This window comes from Elephantulus edwardii, unplaced genomic scaffold, assembly GCF_000299155.1.
Source record: "Elephantulus edwardii isolate Elephantulus edwardi_28Jun2011 unplaced genomic scaffold, EleEdw1.0 scaffold00169, whole genome shotgun sequence".
Taxonomy (NCBI): Eukaryota; Metazoa; Chordata; class Mammalia; order Macroscelidea; family Macroscelididae; genus Elephantulus; species Elephantulus edwardii.
This window is the reverse complement of record NW_006399919.1, coordinates 6,043,950-6,069,222: the sequence shown is the minus strand read 5'-3', so window position 1 is coordinate 6,069,222 and position 25,273 is coordinate 6,043,950. Positions and strand designations below refer to the sequence as shown.

The 25,273-nt window shown below is 40.6% G+C and overlaps 1 pseudogene; it reads right to left on the bottom strand.

The window, feature by feature from the left end:
- Positions 1-11,913: 11,913 nt before the first annotated feature.
- LOC102861519 lies at positions 11,914-12,273 on the bottom strand (annotated as a pseudogene).
- Positions 12,274-25,273: the final 13,000 nt, after the last annotated feature.

Below are 25,273 nucleotides of genomic sequence, written 5' to 3'. Positions count from 1 at the left end.
ACAGATTGAATAGGTATGGAGAGAGGATACAACACTGAAGTGCATCTTTCCAGATTTTAATCATGCTGTGTTCTAGTGTACCAGAGTACTAGTGTAGATGAAAAACAAACAAACCGAAAGACATCCCAACAAGAAAAACAGAAACAAAACGTAAGCAAAGGAAGGGTAAATGCACCAAGAAGAAGGCAGCGATACCTACATAGTCCTGCCTGGAGTTGCCTCTTGAGAGGATGAAAGCAGAAGTGAACATTGCGTCCAATCTAGACGTGACAGGAAGCTCTGCTAGAAGCATGTCACTTTCCATTTATCTGTAAGCCTCTGGCTTCTTGGTTGCAGGAAACCCCATGGTCAGAAACTTCCATCACAAATATGAACGCTTGCCAGTTGGTTTTGCCAGCCTTCTCTCAGTGAACGTTGGTTGGGCCTGGGACACCTTGTTACTCCATACATGACAAACAACATTCATCCTCTTCTACTTCCCTGATTGTTTTTCTTCTACGATGGATTCGAGTTACCTGAGAAATTGTGTCCACAGGGGCATAAACCAGCATCAACCTGTCAATTCATGAAGGTGACTTTATCTCTGCCTAGAGAAATCACGGCATTGGCTAGGTGAGGTGCTGTGCTGGAGATAATGCTCCCCCCATCCTCTTGTGATTTGAGGGGGTTCTCCACAGAGAAAACCTTGTATTGCATCCCCACCACCTACTGTACGCCTTTAAGTCCTCAGTCAACTGCTTGGGGAGGTGCCAATTCTCAGGGAATAGTTACCTCAAAGCAAAGGTGATCCAGGAACAAAGTACAGGTGTTCTACACAATGAGAGAAATTTCTCTAGTCATGGACTACAGAAACGACCCATTTTTCAGGGTTACCCACAAAAAGTGGCTGGATAGAATCAGCTTATGAATTCATGGACCTTCAGTGTTTTTACCTTTGTGGCTCCCGTTCTCCACAGGACAATATTAAAAATGGTATCACACAATGATAATGGTATAAGAACAAATACAATTGGAGGGAAGGAGTAAAGGAAACAGGAAAGGTCTGGTGGGGACCTGAAAAAATGGGGTAACGGTGGGCATAGTTCAATGGTGATTAATTTTATAAAACTTAAATCGTGTGATTTTGTGAATTATTACAAAATAGAGCAGGGTTTAGGGCCGTTGTACATAGGGTCACTATGAGTCGCAAACAACTCGACGGCACATAACAACAACACTGTAAACTACAACAGGTTTCTTAAGCATTATCCGAAAGAGATTACTTCAAAAAATGTTTATAAAGCTACATCCTCAGCCTTGAATTTCATCATCATATTTCTCAGCTGTTGGTTAACTGAGTTTATACTTTATGATCCACTGAGTGTCAAATGGAAACATATACAATCGGTAATGGCACCTGCAATATCTCCTTTTTGGAACTTCTCAGCAAAACCAACTCAGGACAAGTTTCATTGAACATTAGCTCACACACACTTCTTCCCTTTTTGGTATTCAGGCCTCCAGATGGTCATGAATGTGCAGGATAGTGTCATGAGAACTTCCTGTGCTTTCCAAAACACATTTTTTTAAATTAATTTTAATTAAATTTTACAGAGACTTAGGGTTTCCATTCATTCATTGTTGCTTTTCTCCCTGCCCACCCCAACTCCCCAATTCACTCTTCTCCTTGAAAAAGATAAGAAAAACTCTTTCATTGTTTTACAGAGACTTAGGGTTTCCATTCATTCATTGTTGCTTTTCTCCCTGCCCACCCCAACTCCCCAATTCACTCTTCTCCTTGAAAAAGATAAGAAAAACTCTTTCATTGTTATACGATTCCTCCCCCCAAGTTCACTCCACTGTGAAACCTTCATTCTGGACTCCTGTCATGATAAAAATACCCAATCATACATCCTTTTTAAACAGTTCTCTCCCTCATCTGTTTCAGTGCCGTACACATTATTCATTCTCTCCTTCTCTGTCTTCCCTCAACCCCATGTCAGTGCCGTTTTACAACAGTGGCCCTATGCAGTATTTGTCCTTTTGTGACTGAGATATTTCATTCAGGTCTCTGCATCCTTGCATACCAATTCCAAGTGGCACACCAAACAGTAGACAGTGAGTGCCCTGTAGAAAGGGTGGGATGCTGCAAATGGAGAGCTTGAGGACAGGGATAAATATCGTCAGAACCAAGTGAACTAGGTATTAAAATAAGAGTTAATGGACCGTCAGCGGGCCCCTAGCAGTGCGGCTGCTAACTGAAAAGTCAACAGTTCAAATCCACCACCCTTTCACCAGGAGAAAGATATATCAATTAGCTAATGTAAAGTCAGCCTGAGAACTCAATGGGCAGGCCGACTCTATCCTACAGGGTCACTATGAAATAGAGCTCCACTGGACAGCAGTGGATTGGATTGGGTTTGACTTTGGCAATTTCCCAGGCACCTCATCCAGCCCAATGCCTGTTTTGTACAGCCCAAAAAGTTAATAATGGCTTTCACAAATTAAAATAGCTGGACAAAACCCAAAATAGTATTGAGTGATATGAAATGGCACCAGCAGCCAGGAAATTAAAAGACATATTGCTATGGGAACGTATGCTGTTAGCAATCTCTCCAAAGTGATGAAGAGCAATGGTGTCACTCTGGAAACTAAGGTGTATCTGATACAGGCCATGGTCTTTGCAATCACTTGTTATGCATCAGAGAGTTGGACAATGACTAGGGAGGATAGAAGAATTGACGTCTTTGAGCTGTGGTGCTGGAGAAGAGTATTGAATGTACCATGGACTGCCAAGAAAACAAATAGATTCATCCTGGAGAGGGTTAAACTGGGCTGCTCCTTGGACGCAAGGATTCTGAGGCTTCGTCTGACATGTTTTGGAAGTGTTGTAAGGAGGGACTAGTCCTTGGAGAGGGACATCATGCTTGGGAGGGTGGAGGCACAGCACAGGAGAGGGGGACCCTCTATGAGGTGGATTGATTCAGCGACTGGGGTAATCAAAATGGGTGTATCAAAGACAGTGAGATTGGCACAAGACAGAGCAGGGTTTAGGAGTGTTGTACATAGGGTCACTATGAGTCGCAAGTGACTCGACGGCACATAACAACAAAACAACAACAACAACAACAATAAGTCCAATTGGAACAAAGCCAGGCAAATTCATTGATGTATTATTTGTGATCGCTTCCATCTGAACCCTAGAAACCAAACATCTCACAACCCTAAAATACTTTAAAGCAAGTGTTTGTCAACCTGTTACAGAGTTTGAGATTCCTCTATCCGGATCAGAACCATCAAGTTTCTTTTGTGGTTGCTCTTGTTAAACATCTAGGCCACTGCAACTTAGAGCAACCCTGAGAACAATGAATGAGAATCTGACCCTGTCTTATGCTGGGTTCATCATCTCGAGCTCCTTGTTACAGTCATAGTGTTAATCCATCTCTTTGAGGGTCTTCCCTCTTCTGCTGAACCTCCACCTCCCAAGCATGATGCATTTTTCCAAGGACTGATCCCTCCTAACAAGATGTCCAAAGTCTGTAAGATGATGTTTCACTATCTTTGCCTCTAAAAAGCATACTGTTTATACTTTTTTCCAGACTAATTTCTTCTTTTGACAGTCAATTGATAAGCAGTACCACTTTCCAACACCACAACTCACAAATCAATTCTGCCTTCCTTAGTCATTGCTCAACTTTCAGGTGCAGAGCAAGTAATTGAAAAGACCATGCTGTACCTTAACCTTTAAACTCCTTTACAAGAATTATTATCCATAAGTAATATAAGAATTCTATGACTAAGCTCTGATGACTTAAGCTCTGGACCCTTTGTTAAATGTTTTATCCATTATTTCATTTACTCCTCAGAACAACCTAATGAGGTAGGAAAAGTCACTATCTTCCCTTTATGGACAAGAAAAATGAAATTTAAGGTAACTAATAAACTTGGCTAAGGTGAAGAGATTAAGAATGTTAACAGCTTCAGTTTGCTTGGCTCCACAATCAACACTCTTGGTACCAACAGCCAGGAAATCAAAAGATGAATTGCAATGGGAAAGTCTGCTGTTAGGGACCTCTGAAGAGCAATGATGTCAGTCTGGAGACTAAAGTGTGCCTGATACATGTCATGGTCTTTGCAATCACTTACTATGCATCAGAGAGTTGGACAATGACTAGGAAGGATAGAAGGAGAATTGATGCCTCTGAGCTGTGGTGTTGGAGAAGAGTATTGAATAGGCCATGGACTGCTAAGAGAACAAACAAGTTCATCCTGAAGAGAGTGAAATCAGGCTGCTCCTTGGAGACAAGGATTCTGAAGCTTGGTGTGACATACTTTGGACATGATGTAAGATGAGATTAGTCCTTGGAGAAGGGACATCGTGCTTGGAGGGTGGAGGGACAGCGTAAGAGAGGAAGACCCTCGATGAGATGGATTAATTCAGTGACTGTGGTAACAGAGGGAAGTGCGTCAGAGACAATAAGATTAGCACAGGATATGGCAGGGTTTAGGGCTGTTGTACACAGCGTTGCTACGAACCACAGGTGACTCGATGGCACATAACAACAATAACAAATCACATTTAGCAGATAGGTGCCCAGTTCTGTGCCAACATCATGTTGTTGTGGCTGTTGTTGTTAAGTGCCATTGAACATGACTCACAGAGACCCTGTGAGACCAGAACCCTGACCTGTCCTGTGCCATCCTCATCATCTCTGACACACTTGAGCCCACTGCTGCAGTCACTATGGCAATTCATCTCATCGGAGGTCGACTGGTTGTGAACTCATTGTGATCTGCATACTGCTCAATGGCTTAATTTTAGTAGAATACCAGGCCTTTCTTCGTAGTGTGAGAATTCTGCTGAAATCTGTTTGGCATAATAGCAGCATGCCAGCCTCCTCTGACAGACGTATAAGAGGTACACTATTCAGAATGAAGTGTGAGGCTCTTGAATGAAAATCAAGACTTCTACCATGAACCACCTTGCTCTCTCATCTAGCTATAGCCTCCCTTCCTGTGTGGATTTTAACTCATACCCCATACGCCACTCCCTGAGCCTTTTTTTTTTTAATAGGAAGATTTTGCTACACTTCTCCAAGCCTGCTGTGGATTTTTGTTTTGTTTTGCTTCTTTAAATGCAGTGACCAGAACAATACACAGTATTCCCAGATTCAATAAATAGGCAGAGCAGTGTTGGTTTCCCTTTCCATACTTTTCTTGGTGATTCTTTAGCATTTCATAGTGGTTTGACTTTAGAATCACAACAGGGCAATGTCTTCCACTTCCAGTGCTTCTCCAGGCTCATTCCTGGAGCAGAACTTGGTTTGTTCAGAGCCAAAGAGCCTATTAGATTGCTCATATTCGTTTTCTCTGCGTGGTGTTAGTATCAGTCTCCTTTGGGTCATGGAATTTTTAGTCATCTGTGAGACTTTTCCAAAGGCAAAGGCTGTGTGTGTGTGTGTGTGTGTGTGTGTGTGTGTGTGTGTGTGTGTCTGAAAGAGAGACAGAGACAGAGACACAGAAAGTCAGAGAGAACTTGAAAGGGCTGCCAAGTTAGGCAGAGAAGATTTGCTTTCCAAATTTCCAAACATCTTCCCAAGAATGCCAGACGTGATCTAATCTCCAAATTGGAAGTCAGCAGACTGTTCTTATGACTCTGACTACATCTTTTAATGAACAGGCCTTCACTTCACAAAGGTGGGACTATCAATCACCTTAGCAATGTGGATAAGACAGATAATTCTCTTAAGATTTTATTTTTTTTCAAAGGAACAGAAACAATTTTGGGGCTTAGAGTAAGCTGATTCTTGTTTAGTTAAATCTATTTTATATATATAAATAAATATTTCTTCTCTGTTTACAGGTAAATTTTCATGTAATCATTATTCCAAATAATGATGCGTTGTTTGGAATAATGTATCTGCGTTCTTGCCAGTTGGTAAGGGAGAGATGTGATAGGCTCCTAGTAGTACATTTCTACACTCTCTTGTTAAAGGTTCCCATTATTAATGGTCTCTCTCTTGTTAATGATCCTGTAAATTGCTGTTAATTATCAACCCAGGCAAGAAAGATTATAAATCTTGTCTGGTGACTAATCTCACAGATGGAAGATTCTACAGATGAGGTAGAGTCGCCCGTCACTTCACATACTTTGGGCATGTTGTCAGAAAGGCTCAGTCTCGGCAAAAGAACAACATATTTGGAAAAGTATCAGGACAGTGAAGAAGAAGTGGACCCTCAAGGAGACGGACTGACACAGTGATTACAGCCTGGGCTTAAACAAAGCAGAGAGGGTGAGGGCGGCGCAGGGCCAGGCACGATTTTCATCTGTTACACACAGGGTCCTCAGAGTTGGAACTGAATGTGTCTAAGTTACCTAGAGCCACCAAAACACTTAATTGTGCTTATGCAAAACCTATACATAGACCAAGATGCAGTCGTCCAACAGAACAAAAGAACACTGAGGGGCTTAGACAAGGATTGGTGTGTGCCAGAGTTTTCTCTTTTATCCATTTTATCCATACCTTTTCGATCTGTGGGCTGAGCAAATCATTTGGAAGCTGGATTGTATGCTAAAGAGTGTGACATTCAAACTAGAGCAAGACTCATAAGCAGCCTGCATTATGTGGAAGTCACAACCCTAATTACCAAATGTGAAGAAAACTTGAAATGCTTGCTGCAGATGAAAGACTACCGCTTTCAATATTAATTACACACAGACATCAAGAAAACAAAAATTCTCACTGGACCAATAAGGCAACATCACTACTAGACCAATAAGGCAACGTCATGATAGGTAGATTGTCAAAAATTCCATTTTACACTGTTTAACAGGGATATATGATTAGGTATTTTTGTTATGACAGGAGTCCAGAGCAAAGGCTGCATAGTGGAGTGGACCTGGGGGGAGGGACTGTAAAACAATGAAAGAATTTTTCTTTTACTTTTTTAAGAGGGTAGGGTACTGGGGGGGAGGGAGGCTTGGGAGGGGAGAAAAGTGCAACAATGAACGAATGGAAATCCGAAGTTTCCTTGAAATTTTCATTTAAATTAATAATAAATTATTAAAAAATTCCATTTTACTTAGCTCCACAATCAATACTCATGAAACAGCAGTCAAGAAATCAAAAGACACATTGCACTGGGGAAATCTGCTGTTCAGGGCCTCTCCAAATGCTACAGAGAAAGGATATCAATTTGAAGTCTAAGCTGCACCTGATGCAAGGCATGGCACTTTCAATGGCTTCTTATGCACCTGAAAGTTGGACAATTAGTACGGATTACAGAAGAACTGATGCCTTTGAATTGTGGTGTGGGCCAAAGCGTTGAATATCCCGTGAACTAAAAAAAAAAACAAAAAAAAGCAACCAAACAAACAAACAAAGAAAAACACCAAAACAAAACAAAACAACCCAAACAAATCAGTCTTGATGGAAGTGTACCCAGAGTGCTCCTTAGAGGCAAAGATGGTGAAACTCTTTCTCACTTAACTCTGGGCATATTCTCAGGAGGAACCAGTCTTTTGAGAGAGACCTCATGCTGGGAAAGGTGGAATGTGTCAGAAAAAGAGAGGAAGACCATCCACAAGGTGGCCTGACAGGGTGACTGCTGCAATGGGATTGAGTGTGACAGAGATTCTGAGGATGGTGCAGGCTACGTTCTGATCTGTTGTCTCTATAAGTTGTAGTGAACCCTATAGCACCCAATAACATATTGCACAGCCTCCAAAACATTCAAATGACCTCTTTGAAAATATTCATTTTTCTTTCTCCAGATAGTAGGGCTTAGAATGCTAAGTGTTTCAGTGGCCAGGTTCTACCCCAGAAAAAAGGCAATCAGGATGCCTTGGACTGAGTTGTGGACATCAAAAATGTTTAAGACTCCTCAGATAATAGTTGGAAACTTGACGTTTAATCACCAGATCTGTTCTATATAATTACCAGAAAAGTTAGATTAAGGAGTGAAACTTTCCAACCCCTTGAATTTCTGAAGATGGAAACTGAATGACCCGGTCCCACACTAAAGTCAAACATCAGTGGACTTCATTCTGGACCAGAAGGTTTAGAACCATGATGGTAATGATCCCTCCTGAGAAATACCAAGACTCATCTCTTAGTCGATTCCACAAGCACTCAGCCCAGAAGGATTTCCACAGCAGTGTTACATGGCCACTTCCCCCCCCCCACCATCCCCAAATACCCTCACTAAACAAAAAAAGAGAGAAAAAAGGAATGAGGAATTTTATGTTCTCAAACACAGTGTAGGTAACGAATTGAAATTTGTGTAAAGCATTTGGTTCCTGAGCGATAACCTCTAAAATCTTACATGTTTCTCCATGATGTGTTCAATGTGTTCAGACCATACCAATGAGTTTATGTTAATAAAATACCTTCTGTGTGAAAGGCTGGCCAGACTAGAAAGACCCATTACATGCCAAGCAAACTTTTGGGGAGGTAGATATTGATAAACCAACCAAATCTACACAATGAGACCACCTATGGGCTTCCTGGTTGGTGGGAAACATCAGTGCAAACAAACATGTCAGGGTAGGGCATCCCAGTAGGGGATGTGGACACTTCATGTTGGTAACTGTCCCAGATCTCACCTTACATATTTGTCCCTTTGCGTCCCTTTTGCTATAATAAAACTATAATCTACAAAATTGTGAAGTGTTTTCTGTGAGTTCTACGAGTCATTCCTTTGAATTATCAGACCTGAGGGAGTAGTGGAAGTCAACATGTCAGAAGTGAAGGAAACTCGTTATACTCTCAAGTTTAGGGCTGGCGTCCTGGGAGGGTTGGTTGTGGCAAGACCCTGAATTTGTAACCAGCAGGGCAGAACCTTCTCTGAAGGACTTGGAAAAAAAATATAAAAGAATTAAAGCCCCAGCAATTGATGGACTATCAATTGACATATTGCAACAAGCTGATGCTGCCCTGGGCATGCTCACCAGGTTGTGCCAAGAAATGTGGAGGACAACTACCTAGCCAATTGACTGGAAGAGACCCATATTCATTCTCCTTCCACAAAAAAGGTGACCTGACAGAGTATAGAAATTATCGTACAATATGACTCAGATCACATGCAAGCAAAATCCTGCTGAAAATTGTCCAGAAATGACTGGAACAGTGCATTGGCAGAGAACTACCAGAAATACAAGTTGGGTTTAGAAGAGACCGTGGCTAGAAAGATATTCTTGCCAATGCCAGATGGATCTTGGCAGAAAACAATGAATATCAGAGGAATGTCTTTGTTCATTGACTATGCAAAGGCATTTGACTATGAGGATCACAATAAATTGTGGCTCACCTTTAAGAAGATGGGAATCCCAGAACACTTGATTGTGCTTATGTGAAACTTATTCTTGGGCCAGGAAGCAGTCCTCAGAACAGAGCAGGGAAACACTAGTACATGGTTCAAAATCAGGAAAGGAGTGCATCAGAGATGCATCCTGTCTCCATATCTTTTTAAACTAAACGCAGAACAGATCATTTGGGAAGCAGGGCTTTATGAGGAGGAATGTGGCATCAAGATTGGAGGAAGACTCATCAACAACCTACGTTATGCAGATGACACAACATTGCCTGCTGAATCTGAGGAGGACCTGAAGCACTTGCTGCAGAAGGTCAAGGACTGTAGTAGTCTTCAATATGGTTTGAAGCTCAACGTCAAAAAGACAAAGATTCTCACCATTGGGTCAATTGGCAGCACCATGAGAGATGAAGAAGAGATTGAGTTTGTTGACAATCATTGCTTACTTGGCTCCACAATAAATACTCTTGGCACCAGCAGTCAGAAAATCAAAAGGTGAATTGCATTGGGAACATCTGCTGTCATGGACCTCTCCAGAGTACTGAGGAGCAACAATGTCAGTCTAGAAACTAAGATATGCCTTATCCAGGCCAGTTACTTGCTATGCATCAGAGAGCTGGACAATGACTAAGGATGAGAGAAGAAGAATTGATGCCTTCAAGTTGTGGTGCTGGAGAAGAGTCTTGAACATACTATGGACTTCCAAGAAAACATAAAAGTCTGTCTTAGAGATGGTGAAAACAAGTTTCTCCTTGGAGGCTAGGATTTTGAAGGTTCATCTCACACACTTTGGGCACGTGATCAGGAGAGACTAGTCCTTGGAGAAGGACATCATGCTGAGAAGGGTAGAGGGACAGTGCAGGAGAGGAAGACACCAGATGCAAGGGATTGATACAGTGACAAAAGCAATGAGGATTGGTGTGCCAGAATCAGTGAGACTGGCTCAAGACAGGGCAGGCTTCAGGGCTCCTGTACTCGCTATGGGCTACAGGCGACTAAATGGCCCATAACAACACCAACAACAGGACAAAACCAAGGGTATCCTGTGGACTCACAACCTTGAGGCTGGAATCTAAGGTCTTGGTGGACTTGGAAGTTAGGAGGTCTATGTATGCCCTTTCATTTTTGAGGTCTGACCTTGCCCTGGGTGGATTTGAAGAAGAAGTGCTTTTCATATGCATTTGAAGTCAGAACAGAAGGAAATAGGATGATTTGATTAATAACAGACTGATTTGATTGATCCTTACAATCTGGTGTTGGAGACGTGGGATGTGACATCCTTACACACAGGTAATCCCAAATTATTTTGAGAATGTTTGAGTTATACTGATGAAGTAAATACTTCTACCCAATTGTCCAAGAAACTACACCATGCAGTACTTAGAACAGCACAATATCACCACACAACAATGAGTCTCCTTGTCCTAGGCAAACACTAGTCTTTAACGCAAATAACCTAAAACAGATGTTGCATATCTAAAATACTTTCTCACAGAGAAGTTCAACAGAAATCGTTTAGCTCTCAGATATATCCAAATCAGATATTTGACCTTGAAGCCATCTATTTTAAAAGTCAGTGAGTTGTGGCTTCATTAAAACAGAAACATGAATCAGGAGCTTGTTTTCATTGTTCATTCTTCACCTCAAGGCTGAGCAAGAGTGAACAGTGAGAAGTGGTGAAATTATAAACTGTAATAATTCAGAGATGATTTGACGTAAAGGAAAAATGCACCCTTCATGTAATAAAACAGAAAGCCCAATGACACCTGCTTGGGGATTCCTGTGACACTGATTTGAATTGTAAAACTGGAAGTAGATTTTGAGTAGGGAAAAGTCTGTCCATAGGAGATAATAAACTCATGCATCCTGTCAAATTTTAAAGCTGCTTCTTCAGAGAAAAAAGAAAACACCATAAATGCATGATACTACCCGAATCTGAATATTATTAGTATGTTGCTGTGGTGGTGGTTGTTTACCAATGAGCCAGAACCAACCCACAGCTGACCCTTCAGTGGATATTTTTTCCGAGGTAAATCACACAGGAGAAAACTGACCATCTTTCTCCCACAGAGCAGCTGATGGATTCAAACTGCGTACCTTTCCACTGGCAGCACAATTGTTTATCACAGAGCCACCAGAGCTCCTTTTATCAGTAACGGTGCAGTCAAATATGCCACAGAGTAAAATTTTGAAAGTGAAAATTCTACAGCAATGTTTCTCAAGTCTTTTTTTTTTCCATATACCACAGAACAAACTGACAGTAAAGACTGTTTAAGTGAACATTTCAATTCCAAGGAGGTTGGGGAGAACACTTTCCACTGCACAATACCTTCCGTGTCTCCTCACACAATTAACATCACTATTCTTCCATGATAAAGATTCCTGTGGAAAACTTGTCAGAAGATTTGCCAAAGCCAGGAGATGAATAATAAAGCGTGTCCTAGTTAGTTACTTGAAAGCTCCGTTGACAGCTTTGGGATAGACCCATACAATCTGGCCCCAATCTTGCTAAATATCTTCAAACGACAGAACTCCCTAGCCCTTAGCTTGAGCTGCTGCCCAGTGTCTTAAACTGTACTAGGTCCCATCTATGTCGCTTAGGCTACGGCCCCCCAGTGGGTGCTAGTCATCAAAGTCTGAAATGTCGTCATAGGAGTAGCCCCGGTAACCTTTGGACGCATAGTAGGCGTTGCGCAGGTGGTAGAACCCAGGCACAAACACCAGGATGCCGATGATCAGGACAGGAAAGACCCGGTCTGCACCCCCTTTGCTGATGTAGGCCTGACAGCAGGGGGAAATCGATGATGATGAGAAAGGCGCCGATCAAGAACAGCACAGTGGAGAGGGCAATGGCTTTGCAAGGAATCTTAGGTGGGCTTTTCTTAAACTGAAGGTCAGTGTAGCCATTGTCTTTCTTAAGTACTTCACTTTACTACTGGGAATCCCAGCAGCCAGGTTGGTGCGAGAAGGCATCATAACACGTTGACAGGGCTACAGTCCGAGGCCGAGCCACTCAGGGCCGGCCACCTCACCCCGCTGGGCCGAGACCTGTTTCTCACGTCTTAATTCACCTAAGAACGAACTGGGAGCTTGCTTAGTCAAATTCCGAAGGGTGGAGATAGTTGCCCAAGATTCCACATTTCTAACTAGCTCACAAAGTGTTCCTTAGTGTCACTGTAAAACAATACCACGGCCAAGTGGCCAAAAAGAACAGGAATTAAGCTTTTCAGTTCCGAAGGTTAAACGTCTAAATCTAGTCTTGGCCATGGAGACTCCTTCCTTGTGGGCAGCCCAGGGAAGCCCTTTGTTTTTTCCTGTGGAGATCTTCACATGGGCCCTCCCTTCGCCCATGTGGTATTTCTGCAATTCAGAAGTGGTAAGAAGAGTTAGATCTAACCTGTATGATCTCATTAACATAACAAAGAAAATCTTATTTCTAGGATACATTAAAAGGTATAGGAGTTAAAACCATAATTGTTTTCTCAAACTCCTTGGGATAGTTTGAGTTCATTCCAACATATAGTAATCCTCCACTGAGGTTTCTGAGACTGTGAATCACAGGAGGAGATTGGCCACCTTCTTCCCACAGAGCTGCTAGTGGATTCAAACCACCAGGAAGATGTGACCTGTTAGCAGCTCAATTTGCTAAGGATGACGCCACCAGACACAGAGACAGAAAGTGATGCTACCGAGCCAAAGGTGGGTAATTTTAGTCTGCAGTCCTCAAGCCTGGTTTTAATTGGTTTGGGTCAAACATTCTTCTAAGTGGTATAGTACTTGTCTGTCCCTTTGCTGTACAGAGATAACTCATCTTTGCTGTGATACTAAACACTATAACACTGCTGTATCAAATGCAATAAAGGTTACCCATGGTGGACAGTGTTTAGTGGAGCTCCCAGATTAAAACAAGCTTGGAAGCAGGAGTGCCATCCACTTCCGAAATAGATTGCTTCTGGAAATTTTGAACTTGGAGAAACGATGAAAGTTACATGAGTGTTCAGGTCTTTCATTCATAGGGTTGTTATGAGTCATCTACAACTAAATGGCACTTAACAATAACAACCACAACAATGCCACCAGAAACAGAATTTAGTCCATAGCTCAGGATAGGTTACTGCCATTCTTCCAACCACATTTTGAACAGTAAAGTCTTTGAAAGCTTGTTATCCTCCTCTATTAGCTTTAACTCTTGTAAAGGCGTGAGCTCTCATGGCCTAGTAGCTACAGAGTTGTGTGGCCAGTCAGTCCAAAGGCAGGTGGTTCAAATCTACTAGCTGTTCAGTCGACAAAAAAATAGACAATGCCCAGTGTTATTTAAAGCTTCTGAAAACCCACTGGAGGGTCAGCTATGAATTGGTTCTGATTTGACAGCTCATGATAACTGTAAATATAACGGTTTTCAAACTTAGCTCTTCATTAACATCTGAATCTACTTTGAACAGCTTTCTATCTATTGGCATTATCCTCTCCCATCCTATCTTTTTCTTGTTTACTTGTTGTTGTTGTTGGGTGTCATCAAGTCAAACATGACTCATAGTGACTCTATGAACAAAAGATCTGAACTCTGTTTGATCCTGTGCCATCCTCACACTTCCTGACACACTGAGGCCATTGCAGCAATCACCGTGTCAGTCCACCTGGTTGAGGGTCTTCCTCTCCGTTTTTGACCCTCTACCCTTCCCAACATCATGTACTTCTCTGAGTAATAGTACCCCCTACCAACATGTCCAAATTATGTGAGACAAAGCCTCAACATTATTGCATCCAAAGAGGACTCTAGCTGCACCATCTCCAAAATGTATCTGTTCATTCTTTTGGCCGTCCGTGGGATGTTACAGTGCTCTTTTCCAACACCACAGCTCAAAGGATCAATTCTTCTGTCATCCTTATTCATTGTCCAATTCTCAGTGATTAGAAAGACTATAGCCTGTATCAGACATACCTTAGTCCTCAAACTGACCTCACTACTTCTCAATAATTTGGAAAGTTCCCTAAAGGCAGATTTCCCCAGCACAATGTGTCTCCTTATTTTCTGACTGCTGGTACCAAGGGTGTTAATTGTGGATCTAAGCAAGATGAAGTGGTTGACAGTTTCAGTCTCTTCTTCATCCATTATAAAACTGCCTATCTATTAGTCCAGTGGTAAAAATCTTTGTTTTCCTGACATTAGGTGCAATCCATACCGAAGGTTGCATTCCTTGATCTTCTGCAACAAGTGCTTCAAGCCCTTCTCATTTTCAGCAAGCAATCCTGATGCCACACACCTCCTCATACAGTGCAGCTTCTCAGATAATTTGCTCAGCATACAGATTCAATAGGTATGGAGAAAAAAAATAGAACCCTGACACACTCCCTTCTCAATTCCAAACCATGCAGTGTTCCCCTGCTCTGTTCGCACAACAGCCTCCTGCTCCAGGTATAGGTTCCTCATGAGCACAATCAACTGCTCTGGGATTCCCATTCTTCTCAATGTCAGCCACAACTTGTCATGATCCACACAGTCAAATGCCTTTGCCTAGGCAATAAAGCACAAATAAACATTCTTCCGGTATTCTTTACTTTCAGTCAGGATCAGCAATGATATCTCTGGTGCCATAACCCCTTCTAAATCCTGCTTCAACTTCTGGCAATTCCTTATCTATGTACTGTTCCAGGCATTTTTTAAAGATCTTCAGCAATATTTTGCTTCATATGATACAACAATATTGCTCAATAATTTCCACATTAAGTTGGATCACCTTTCTTGGGAATGGGAACAACTATGGATTTCTTCCAATCCATTGGCCAGAGAGCCATCTTCAAAATTTCCTGACATAGACTGGTTGAGTGCATCCAAGGCTGCATCTGTTAATTGAAACAAGTCAATTGGCAGTTTACTTCCGTGTGTGTGTGTGTGTGTGTGTGCGTGTGTACACAAAGAAATCTTCCATCACTTTTATACTTCCTTAAAAAAATCCTGGTCCAACTCATAACTGATAGACCCTTAAGCAGATGTTCAGAGACACAGAGGAGGAAGCTGGTGAGAAAGCCAAAAGTTGGCCAACTTGTCCTGGGCCTAATAGTAATATAAGAAAGAAGATAAGAATCAAAGCAAGGTCAGTGGGTGGCATGAGTGTCCATCCGCCTTCCAACCACTCCACATGTCAGAAAGTGCCACCACAGAACATCTGGATTCAGGAATTAATGATTGGTTTAACTGATGTCTCTATTCCTTAAAGACTTTTAGAGTCTCAAACCACGATTTCACACAATTCAAGAGTAGTTTTAGATATCTGATGATGTCAGAAGTTTAAATATCTATTCAATCTATATGCTGAGCAAATTATCCAAGAAGCTGGACTCTGTGAAGAGGAATGTGGCATCAGGATTGGAGGAAGACACATCAATAACCTGCATTATGCAGATGAACAACCTTGCTGCTGAAAGTGAGGTGGTCGTGAAGTACTTGTTGCAGAAGATTAAGGAATGCAGACTTCAGTGTGTATAGATTGCATCTCAAGATCAAGAAAACAAAGATTTGTACCACTGGACCCATAGGCAGTGTCATGAGATGGATGGAGAGGAGATTGAAACTGTCAACAGTTTCATCTTGCTTGGATCTACAATTAACACACTTGGAATCAGCAGTCAGGAATTAAGGAGATGCATTGCACTGGGAAAATCTGCAGATAGGGACCTCTCCAAATAATTGAGGAGTAATAATACCAGTTTGAGGACTAAGGTGCATCTGATTCAGTCCTTATTCTTTCTCATTACTTCCTATGCATCTGAGAGCTGGACAACGAATTAAAATGACAGAAAAAGAATTGACATCTTTTGAGCTGTGGTGTTGGAGAAGAGCACGGAACATCCCATGAACGGCCAAGAAAACAAACAGATATATTTTGGAGATGGTGCAAAGTGCTCTTTGGAGGCAAGAATGTTGAGGCTTTGCCTCACACATTTTGGACATGTTGCCAGGAGGTGCTATTCCTTGGAGAAGGACATGATGCTGGGAAGGGTGGAGGATTGGTGAAGGAGAGAAAGATCCTCAACCAGATGGATTGACACGGAGACTTCTGTAACGGGCTCTTGTGTGTCAAGAAGTATGAGAATGGCTAAGAATAGAATGGGGTTCAGATCTTTTGTTCATGGGGTCGCTTTGAATCCTACTCAATTTGATGGCGTCTATCAAAAACAATCAACAATGAGCCAATTGGCAGCACCATAATAGATGGAAAAGAGACTGAGGTTGTTAACAATTTTGGCTCTCTTGGCTTTACAATCAACACTCTTTGCAGTCAGGAAATCAAAAGACAATTGCATTATGAAAATCTCCCATCAGGGATTTCTCTAGAGAACAAAAAAACAATGATGTCAGTCTAGAGACTAAGGTGTACTTGATCTAGGCCATGGTCTTTGCAATTGCTTGCTACTCATCAGAAACATGAACAATGACTAAAGATGATGGAAGAAGAATCGATGCCTTTGATTTGTGGTGCTGGGGAAGAGTATTGAACATACCATGGGCCACCAGAAAAAAAAATGGGTTTGTCCTGGCAAGGGTGAAATCAAGTTTCTCCTTGGAGGCAATGATTTTGAAGGGCCAGGAGGGACCAGTTCTTGGAGAAGGACATCATACTTGGAAGGACAGAGGGACAGTGCCAGGGAGGAAGACCCCAGATGGGGGTAGGTGTAGCTGAGACAGTGAGATTGGCTCAGGATAAAACAAGATTCAGAACTATTATGCATAGGATCGCTGTGAGTCACAAGTGACTCAACAGCATATAACAATGACAATAATGCATCTAGTTCTAGAAGGGAATGGGGGAAAATGTAAACAAATATTTAGTTAGCAACAGCAGGGATGGTTCCATGAAATTAAAAATTCCATCTCTTCAATGGGTTCATCTGATCCTTTGAGAAAATGGTAACAACTTAAGTGAATTACTAAATATCTTAAGTACATTTACTTAAAACCAACCTTATTTGCAATTTCATTACTTACAAATTACAAAACATTTATTCAGTGATAAATTATTATTTATATATTTAAAATCTATTTTGTAGAGAGCATATAGTTGAATCTTGGGGTTTGTTTTTGGTTGCTATTATTTTTTTTAATTCAATCTGAGATTCTCTTTTCATTGAATTATATAGTCCAACATTTACTATTGTTATTCATGATTGAATTGGCCTCTATTTTCCTATTTCTTTGTTCTATCATTTGTACGCCTCCCTCCTTCCTACTTTTTTCCATTAATCGAATTTACTTGAGCATTCTATTATTTTTTTTTCCCTGGATACACTAAACATCTCATCAAGGGTCTTCCTCTCACGTGCTGTTCCTCCATCCTCCCAAGCATGACATTCCTCTCCAAAGATCTCGCCTTGCAGCATGTCCAAAATATGTCAGACAGAGCTTCAGAATTCTTGCCTCCAAGAAGCAACCTGGTTTCACCCTCTCCAGGATGAGCGTGTTTGTTCTCCTAGCAGTCCATATTCATTGATTCAGTCACTGGGGTAATGGGGATAGGCATGTCAGAGACAATAACATTGGCAAGGGATAGAGCAGGGCTTAGGGCTGTTGTTCATAGGGTCGCTATGAGTTGCAGGCGATTTGACGGCCCATAACAACAGCAACAACACTAAACATTACAATATGTGTTTTATCATTTTTTTGTAGAGTTCCTATTGTATCACTTCACTCAAAACAGAGAATTTGCAACATGACACAACCTTACTTGCTGAAAGGGAGGAGGATTTGAAGTACTTGTTGCAGAAGATCAAGGAATGCAGCCTTCAATATAGATTGTGTCTCATTATCAAGAAAACAAAGATTTTTACCACTGGACCAATAGGCATTGTCATGATGGTTGGAGAGGAGACTGAAACTGTCAACTGCTTCATTTTGCATGGATCCACAATTAATATTCTTGGTACCAGCAGTCAGAAAATAAGGAGACAAATTGCACTTGGAAAATCTCCAGTTAGGGACCTTTCCAAATTATTGAGGGGTAGTGATGACAGTTTGAGGACTAACGTGTGTCTGATTCAGGCCATGGTCTTTCTGATTATTACTAGCTATGCATCCGAGACCTGGACAATGAATAAGGATGGCAGAAAAAAGAGTTGATTCCTTTGAGCTGTGGTATTGAAGAAGAGCACTGAGCATCCATCCCATGGACAGCCATGAAAACGAATAGATATGTCTTGGAGAAGGAGCAGCCAGAGTGCTCTTTGTAGGCAAGAATGATGAGGCTTCTCCTCACATACTTTGGAGATATTGATAGGAGGTGCTATTCCTTGGAGAGGGACATGATGTTGGGAAGGGTGGAGGGCCAGCAAAGGAGAGGAAGACTCCCAACCAGGTGGATTAACAAGGTGACTGTTGCAATGGGCTCTTGTGTGTCAGGAAGTGTGAAGATGGCACAGGATAGGACTGGATTCAATTTTTTGTTCACAGGGTCGCTATGAGTCATACTCGACTCAATGGCACCTAATAACAACAATGACTCCATTTATGCTAACTCAATCTTCACACCATTACTACTTGATAATTTACATATATGTAGATTTTTAAAAATCTTAAAATGTTGCAAATTTTACTTTAAACAGTATTTCTAACAAAGTAAGAGGAAACAAAAGTAGTCTTATATTTATCCAAATATTTACCATTTCCAGTAGGTTTTATTCTTTTCTACAAATTAAGTTTCTGTTTGAGCTTGCTTTCTTTCAGACAGAATTTTTTTTAAATTGTGTTTTGTAGTGTGTGCTTCTTAGTTACAAATTCTCTCAGCTTTTGTTTCTCTAAAAATATCTGGGTTGATAGTTTCATTTTCTTTCCACGCTTTGGAGATGTCATCCCATTGTCTTCAGACTCTATTTTTATCTGTTTAGTTCCCTAACGTATAGACTGTCTTTTTCTCTGGATAATTTCAGGGTTTTTTTTTTCCTCTTCATATTTTCACAGTTCTGTTATGTTTTTACTAAGTGTGGTCTTCTTTGTCTCTATCCATTTGGAGATGCTTAGATGTTAAGTTCCTTGAATTGATATATTTCACCATTATTTTTTCAACCATTCTTTCCATGTCATTGTCTACCTGTCTTTCTTAGACTCCAGTACATGCGTTAAGTCTTTTGATATTGTCCCAGAGATTGCTAAGGCTCTGCTTATTCTTTTCTCAATTGTTTTATTTGCTGCCTTTCAGATTTGAAAATTCCTATTTACAACAACACAAAGAAAGCAAAATTAGATCTACCTTTAGGTTTATTGGCCTTTATTATTCTATTTCAGACAGGTTATTAAATAATTTCTTTTAGATACTGCACTTTTCAGATCTAGAATTTCCATTTGGCTCTGTATTGTGTTCATGGGTTTGCTTGTGTGTCCCACCTATTCAATTATTATTACATCTTCTCCTTTTAGTCCTTGGACATAATTGCAATAGCTGCTTCAAAATCCTAGTCTGCTAACTAAAACATTTAGTGAAATGGTTCATTTCAATTGATTGTGGCTTCTCTTAACTATCCACCAGATTTTCCTGTTTCTTTCTATGCATTCCTAGTGGCCTAGTCGGGTCTGTGCAATTTACAGCCTCTGAAAACCCACGGGAAGGTCAACTATGAGTTGGTGCTGATTAGACAGCAATGAGTCTTGGGATTGTTGGTTGTTTTGGTTTTTAGGGGCGTTGGGGTTTTGCTTTGTTTTGCTTTGTTTTGTTTTGTTTTATTTTTGTCTTTGAGAACTCCATATTAACTCTTTAGAGCTTGCTCTATGAAAATGAATTTGTCTCTGTAAGCATTTATCTCATATGGGGAGCATGATGTGAGGCTTTTTTAGCAGAGGATACTGGAGGTCCACGTAACAAGAAGGGCAATTCTCTCTCACCATCTCTGCTGGGCTGCCTTGCTTTCCCCGCCCCCCGCTCGGGGTTTCTTTGTTCTTTGTTTTTTCATTTTTCTTTTATACTGCCCTACTTACTAAGTTTGTATGCATTGTTTTTCTTTGTTCTCTCTGTAAAGACCGTCAGCGCTGGCGCATAAAGATGTAGAGTTGCGCATTACCCCAGGCTTCCACTCCAGCATACATACAGTCCTCTGATCACTACCCTGCAAGTGCAAGCGAGCCAAGTGACCATAACACGGGACCCTCCTAACATGAACAGCATTGCCCTCCACGTCTTGTTCTAGAAATGGTGCTCCAATTGTTTGCGTGTTTCCCCGCAAGCCTTAGCTTGCTAGCACTCCAGGGAAATTTTTTGAAGAAATTTACTGATTTTCATTATGTTATGCAACACGAAGGTCTGGAGACTGTGTGTGTCCTCACAGTTTCCTGCTGAAAAACTAGCAGATGGTGTGAAATATGTTAAGTATTACATGTTCTAAAAATAAAATTTCTGCGTAGAAAAGGGATGTTTCCAATTTGATAATATCACTCTCATTTCCCAAACTGGGCAGGTTATAACATGAAATATATTTTGAGGAACACTGCGTTGTTAGGTGCTGTCAAATTGGTTCCAACTCATAGCAATCCCATATACAAAAAAATTCATATAAAACCAACCCGTTGACAGTCACCCTCCATGCAACCCTGCCCTGTCCTGTGCCACAGCCTCGGTCATTGCTAACCTGAGGTCACGGTTGCAGCTGATGTGTCAGTCTATACCCTTGAGGATCTTCAATGCTTACTTCTAACCTTCTACTTTGTTATTGTTGTTGATGATGTTATGCGCTGTCAAGTCAGTTAACTATGACTCATAGCGACCCTATCTATGTGTAATAGCTCTGAACTCTCTCATATCCTGTGCCAATCTCATTGTCTTTGACACACCTACCCGTTACCCCAGTCACTGTGTCAATCTATCTCAACCAAGTTCTTTCTCTCCTGTGCTGTCTCTCCACCCATTCAAGCATGATGTCCCTCTCCAACGACTCCTGGCCACATGCACAAAGCATGTGAAATGAACTCTTAAAAATCTTTGCCTCCAACAAGTAGTTTGGTTTGAACCTCTCCAGGACAAACCTGTCTGTTCTCTTGGTAGTCCATGGTATGATCAATACTCTTCTCCAGCACCCCAGTCAAAGGCAATGATTCTTCTTTTATCATCCTTAGTCATTGTCTAGCTCTTTGATGCATGGCAAGTAATTTTTTGTGAAGACCATACCCACATCAGGCGCATCTTATCCTCCAGACGGACATTATTACTAGTACTTCAGCACTTTGGAAAGGTCGCTGGCAACAGATTTACCAAATGCAATTTGTCATTTGATTTCCAGACTGTTAGTATTAAGAGGGTTGTTTGTGGAAGTAAGCAAGGTGACACTGTGCATAATCTCAATCTTTTATCCATCTATCACAAACTTGCCCAGTGGTGAGAACCTTTGTTTTCTTGATGTGGAGCTTCGATCCATTCTCAAGACTGTAGTCCTTGACCTTCTGCAGCAAACACCTCAGGTCCCTCTCAGTTTTAGCAAGGAAAGTTGTGTCATTTGCATAACAGAGGTTTTGATCAGTCTGCCACCAATTCTGATGCCACATTCCTTCTCATCAACTCCAGCTTCCCAAATAACCTATTCGGCAAATAGATTACAAAGATATGGAAGGATGCTCCTCTGACACACTTCCTTCTTCATTTTGAGCAATGCAGTGTTTCCTTGCTATGTTCTGATGACTGCTTCCTGGTCCAAGTATAGGTTTTACATGAGCACAATCAGGTGTTCTTGGATTCTCATTCTTCCCAAGGTTAGCTACAATTTGTTGTGATTCACACAAACATCTTTGCATACTCAATGAAACAGATAGGCATCCCTCTAATACTCTCTACTTTCAGTCAACATATATTTGACATTGGCGATGATGTCCCTAGTACCATGGTCTCTTCTAAACCGAGCTTGTACTTCTGGTAGTTGTCTGTTGATGTACTGTTTTAGTCATTTTTAGATAATCTTCAGCAGGATCTTGCTTATGTGTGATATTAGTTATATTGTTCTATAATTTCCACACTCTGTCAGATCACGTTTTTTTGGAATGGGAATAAATATGACTCTCTTCCAATCTGCTGACCAGGTAGTTGTCCTTCAAATTTCTTGGCACACCCTGGTGAGTACGTCCAGAGCTGCATTTTCTTTGTTGAAATATGTCAATTGGTATTCCATTGATTCCTGGGGACTTGATTTTTTGCCTGTTACTTCAGAGCAGCTTGAATTTCCTCCTTCATCACCATTGTCTCATGCTCATATTTGATCAAATGAAATTGTTGTTTCATTACATTATTCTGTGTAAGCCAATTCCTATTTGGTACAGTGACTCTGTGTACTCCCTCCACCTTCTTTTGATGCTTCCTGGGTCAGTCATTATCCTGCCGACAGCATCCTCATGTATTGCAACTTGAGGCTTGAATTTGTTCTTCAGTTCCTTCAGTTTGAGAAATGCAAAGTGAGTTGGTCCCATTTGATTTTTTGACTCCAGCTCTTTACACTTTTCATTCTAATACTTTACTTTCACTTTTATACGCATGAAACCCTTCTTCTTGTCAGGAAATTGTCTCTCCTGAAAATATATATATAAAGCATATGGCGGATAAAAATCTTGTCATTTGTACTTCCAAGAGCCATTTTGGATGTACTTTTTCAAAGTAGATTTCATCATTCTTTGAGCAGTTTATGGACATTTATAATATTATTTCCCAAAACCATAATCCTAAATTATCAATTCTTCTTCACACTTTCTTATTCATTGTCCAGGTTTGACATACATATGAGGTGATACCATGGCTTGCATTATTATATAAGCACACTTTGTAAATTATTACTTAACTTGTGAGGGACTGGACAGCATTATGCTGAGTGAACTAACTCAGTTCAACAAGGATAAATAATGTATAAGACTGTTATTGTAGAATGAGTATAAGGATCCAGGAGGGGTGAGGGAGGCTAGAAGCAGAGGGATGTGGATGTACAGGGGGAAGAGGGGATTGATCATTGGGTTGTACAATTTTATGGGTGGAAGGGTGAGGGAAATTGAAAGAATTTTTTTTTCAAATTTGTATTAGAATTTTGTAAATAAACTAGTAAAAAATAAAAAGATAAAATAGAAAAAGACTGAATGGATGTAATAAGAGACTCTGAAACTTGCCTTAAGATGATGAGAAACTAAAATATATGGAAGAAATTATAAAGTCAAAGAGTGGAATAGAATATTTAAAAGGATAACTTGAGAAAACAAAATAAAATATAATAAAATGTGCAGAGACTTACCGTTAGAAAGCAAAGGGAAAGCATACACTCTGGATTTTTCTTTTTTCAAGCTGAAAGAACAGAATAAAAGAAATCCAAGCCTTGAGTGAAAATATTGAGCAAAGAAGAGATTACAAAAAAAATATATGGAAGGAAAACTGAGTACCAAAAAGAACTGGTCATTAGTCAATCATTTCGGGATGTAATCAAGAACCAGGGGTATTTAAGGAAGAAGCACACAGTTAACAGAAGGCATTGCTAAAAAACACGGCTCCAGGAATTCACAGAGCATCAACAAAGATAATACATCAAATGTGAATGCAATACTTACAGTACTCATTCACTCACATCAAGACATTTGGAAAACAGCTACATGACCCACCACCTAGAAGAGATTCATATTTGTGCTCATTACGAAAAAGTGAGCCAACAAAATGCATAAATTTTGATCAAATCATAAATACATTCAAAATTGCTCTCACTTTGGAATTGATTCTTAGTTGACCATAAGGTAGGTTTCTAAGGTTGTATATTACACAAAAGGAGATTGCCGGTCTTTCTCCCATTTTGAATCCCTAGTAGGGAGTCAAATTTTCTGAGAGGTATTGCCTTTAAGTTGGCCAGGCAACTCCTTACGGACTATACCCCAGAGTTCTCATATCTGATATTCTTACAAAGAAACAATAGCCCAAACAATGCAGAAATTATTAAACATCTTTAATATACATACAAGTAAAATTTTACTCAAGATAATTTAAAAATTCCTGTAGTAGTGCATCAGCAGAAAAGTGCCAAAAGTTGCATTCAGTTCCAGATAATAGAAGATACATTATTCATTTACTTTTGAAATATTCTGAAAGCAGAAATTTCAAGCTAGATTTAGAAGAGGCTATGCATGGAACATCAATATCATTTTTGATGTTAGCTTTCGGCTGAAAGCAGAGAAAAGCGGAAAGATGTTTATTTGTGTTTTATCGACAAAGCAAAGGTACTCAACTGTGTGGATCATAACAAATTGTAGAAACCATTGAAAAGATTGGAATTTCAAAACACGTAATTGTGCTCATCTGGAATCTGTACAAGTACCAAGAAGAGTTATTTGAAGAGAAGAAGGGGATATTGCATGGTTTAAAATCAGAAAAGGTGAACAAGGAGGTCATATCCTTCCACCACACCTATTCAATTTGTATGCTGAACAAAATAATCAGAGAATTAGGTTTGGGTGAAAAAGGTATCAAAATGAGAGGGAAAAGTATCAACTGTTTTTTATTCTACCCTGCTTGCAGATGAGTCCACTTTGCAGATGAATCCACTTTGCTTGCTGAAAGTGAAGAAGACTTGAAGCACTCACTGCAGAAAACCACAGACTGAAACCGTCAGCATAGATTACACCTCAACATCAAGAAAAGAAGAATCTTCACAACTGGACCAATATATAACACCTTGATAAACAGAAAGATTTGAAGTTCTCAAGGATTTACTTGGATCCACAGTCGGCACCCATGGAAGCAGCAGTCAAGAAATCAAATGGCATATTGCACTAGGAAAATATTTAAACTGCTCAAGAGTAAGATCTTCACAATTACTTGCTATGCATCAGAGAGCTGCACAATGATTAAGGATGACAGAAGAAGAATCAATGCCTTTGAGTTGTGATGCTGGAGAAGAGTCTTGAACATACCTTGGACCCCCAAGAAAACAAATAGGTTTGCCTTGGAGAGGTTGAGGCCAGAATTTTAAAACCCCATATCATATACTTGGGTAC